A 3,437-nucleotide genomic window follows, 5' to 3' on the forward strand; every position below is an offset into this window, starting at 1 on the left:
GTAGAAGAAGAAGAAATGAGGAAGAAGGGAATGGCTTTGTGTTCGGCCAAGAGGGAAGTAGTGTTTAGGGTGTGTGAAAATGAAGGAGTGAAGATGGGTTTATATAGGGGTGAAGAGGGGGGTAGGGTTCGGCCATTATGGGTGGGTTTGGGAGGGAAAGTGGTTTGAATTTGAATGGTGAGGTAGGTGGGGTTTTATGAAGGATGGATGTGAGTGGTGAAGAGAAAGATGGGATTTGATAGGTGAAGGGTTTTTGGGGAAGAGGTGTTGAGGTGATTGGTGAATGGGTGAAGAAGAAGAGAGAGGGTGGTGGGGTAGGTGGGGATCCTGTGGGGTCCACAGATCCTGAGGTGTCAAGGAAAAGTCATCCCTGCACCAAATGGCATGCAAAATCACGTTTTGAGCCAATCTTGGAGTTAAACGCCGGGCTGGTGCCCATTTCTGGCGTTTAACGCCAGGTTCTTGCCCTTTCCTGGCGTTTAACGCCAGTCTGGTGCCCCTTTTTGGCGTTAAACGCCCAGAATGGTGCCAGACTGGGCATTAAACGCCCATCTGCTAGCCTCACTGGCGTTTAAACGCCAGTAGGTTCTTCCTCCAGGGTGTGTTGTTTTTCTTCCTGTTTTTCATTCTGTTTTTTCTTTTTTAATTATTTTTGTGACTTCTTATGATCATCAACCTACAAAAAACATAAAATAACAAAAGAAAATAGATAAGATATAACATTGGGTTGCCTCCCAACAAGCGCTTCTTTAATGTTAGTAGCTTGACAGAGGTCTCTCATGGAGCCTCACAGATACTCAGAGCAATGTTGGAACCTCCCAACACCAAACTTAGAGTTTGAATGTGGGGGTTCAACACCAAACTTAGAGTTTGGTTGTGGCCTCCCAACACCAAACTTAGAGTTTGACTGTGAGGGCTCTGTTTGGCTCTGTTTTGAGAGAAGCTCTTCATGCTTCCTCTCCATGGTGATAGAGGGATATCCTTGAGCCTTAAACCCAAAGGATTCTTCATTCACTTGAATGATCAGTTCACCTCTTGTCAACATCAATCACAGCCTTTGCTGTGGCTAGGAAGGGTCTGCCAAGGATGATGGATTCATCCATGCACTTCCCAGTCTCTAGGACTATGAAATCAGTAGGGATGTAATGGTTTTCAACTTTTACCAAAACATCCTCTACAAGTCCATGAGCTTGTTTTCTTGAATTGTCTGCCATCTCAAGTGAGATTCTTGCAGCTTGTACCTCAAAGATCCCTAGCTTCTCCATTACAGAGAGAGGCATGAGGTTTACACTTGACCCTAAGTCACACAGAGCCTTCTTGAAGGTCATGGTGCCTATGGTACAAGGTATTGAAAACTTCCCAGGATCTTATCTCTTTTGAGGTAATTTCTGCCTAGACAAGTCATCCAGTTCTTTGGTGAGCAAAGGAGGTTTGTTCTCCCAAGTCTCATTACCAAATAACTTGTCATTTAGCTTCATGATTGCTCCAAGGTATTTAGCAACTTGCTCTTCAGTGACATACTCATCCTCTTCAGAGGAAGAATACTCATCAGAGCTCATGAAAGGCAGAAGTAAGTCCAATGGAATCTCTATGGTCTCATTTTGAGCCTCAGATTCCCATGGTTCCTCATTGGGGAACTCAGTGGAGGTCAGTGCACGCCCATTGAGGTCTTTCTCAGTGGCGTTCACTTTCTCTCCTTCCTCTCCAAATTCGGCCATGTTTATGGCCTTGCACTCTCCTTTTGGATTTTCTTCTGTATTGCTTGGAAGAGTACTAGGAGGGAGTTCAGTAATTTTCTTGCTCAGCTGACCCACTTGTGCCTCCAGGTTCCTAATGGAGGACCTTGTTTCAGTCATGAAACTTTGAGTGGTTTTAATTAGATTAGAGACCATGGTTGCTAAGTCAGAGGGGTTCTGCTTAGAATTCTCTGTCTGTTGCTGAGAAGATGATGGAAAAGGCTTGCCATTGCTAAACCTGTTTCTTCCACCATTATTGTTGTTGAAACCTTGTTGAGGTCTCTGTTGATCCTTCCATGAGAAATTTGCGTGATTTCTCCATGAAGAATTATAGGTGTTTCCATAGGGTTCTCCCATGTAATTCACCTCTTCCATTGAAGGGTTCTCAGGATCATAGGCTTCTTCTTCAGATGAAGCATCCTTAGTACTGCTTGGTGCATTTTGCATTCCAGACAGACTTTGAGAAATCAAATTGACTTGTTGAGTCAATATTTTATTCTGAGCCAATATGGCATTCAGAGTATCAATCTCAAGAACTCCTTTCTTTTGACTTGTCCCATTGTTCACAGGATTCCTTTCAGAAGTGTACATGAATTGGTTATTTGCAACCATTTCAATGAGCTCTTGAGCTTCTGTAGGCGTCTTCTTCAGATGAAGAGATCCTCCAGCAGAGCTATCCAAAGACATCTTGGATAGTTCAGAGAGACCATCATAGAAAATACCTATGATGCTCCATTCAGAAAGCATGTCAGAAGGACATTTTCTGATTAATTGTTTGTATCTTTCCCAAGCTTCATAGAGGGATTCACCATCCTTCTGACTGAAGGTTTGGACTTCCACTCTAAGCTTACTCAATTTTTGAGGTGGAAAGAACTTTGCCAAGAAGGCATTGACTAGCTTTTCCCATGAGTCCAGGCTTTCTTTAGGTTGTAAGTCCAACCATACTCTAGCTCTGTCTCTTACAGCAAAAGGGAATAGCATAAGTCTGTAGACCTCAGGGTCAACCCCATTAGTCTTGACAGTGTCACAGATTTGCAAGAATTCAGCTGAGAACTGATGAGGATCTTCCAATGGAAGTCCATGGAACTTGCAATTCTGTTGCATTAGAGAAACTAATTGAGGCTTAAGCTCAAAGTTGTTTGCTCCAATGGCAGGGATAGAGATGCTTCTCCCATAGAAGTCGGGAGTAGGTGCAGTAAAGTCACCCAGCACCTTCCTTCCATTGTTGTTGTTTTCGGCTGCCATGGGTTCTTCTTCTTTGAAGAATTCGGTTAGGTCCTCTACAGAGAATTGTGCCTTAGCTTCTCTTAGCTTTCGCTTCAAGGTCCTTTCAGGTTCAGGGTCAGCTTCAACAAGAATGCCTTTGTCTTTGTTCCTGCTCATATGAAAGAGAAGAGAACAAGAAAAATGTGGAATCCTCTATGTCACAATATAGAGATTCCTTGAGGTGTCAGAGGAAAAGAAATAGAAAGAAGAAGTAGAGAATTCGAACTTAGTGAGATAGAGTTCGAATTGTGCATTGAAGAGGAGTGGTACTCCATAAATAGAAGGATGTGTGAAAAGGGGAAGAGATTTTTCGAAAATTAAGTTAAAAAGTTTTTTAAAAACATTTTGAAAAGCTTTAATTGATTTTCGAAAACCAAGAGTGGGAAAGAAATCAAGTAATTTTTGAAAAAGATTTTAAAATTAGAAATCAAAAAG

At 42.3% G+C, this 3,437-nt stretch overlaps 1 non-coding gene across 1 annotated transcript; it reads left to right on the forward strand.

Moving 5' to 3' along the window:
* Window positions 1-2,477: 2,477 nt before the first annotated feature.
* LOC130978685 (small nucleolar RNA R71) lies at window positions 2,478-2,585 on the forward strand. Its single transcript, XR_009086304.1, has one exon. It is a non-coding gene; the product is annotated as a small nucleolar RNA R71 (small nucleolar RNA).
* The last annotated feature ends 852 nt before the right edge of the window (window positions 2,586-3,437 follow it).

This window comes from Arachis stenosperma, chromosome 4, assembly GCF_014773155.1.
Source record: "Arachis stenosperma cultivar V10309 chromosome 4, arast.V10309.gnm1.PFL2, whole genome shotgun sequence".
NCBI lineage: Eukaryota > Viridiplantae > Streptophyta > Magnoliopsida > Fabales > Fabaceae > Arachis > Arachis stenosperma.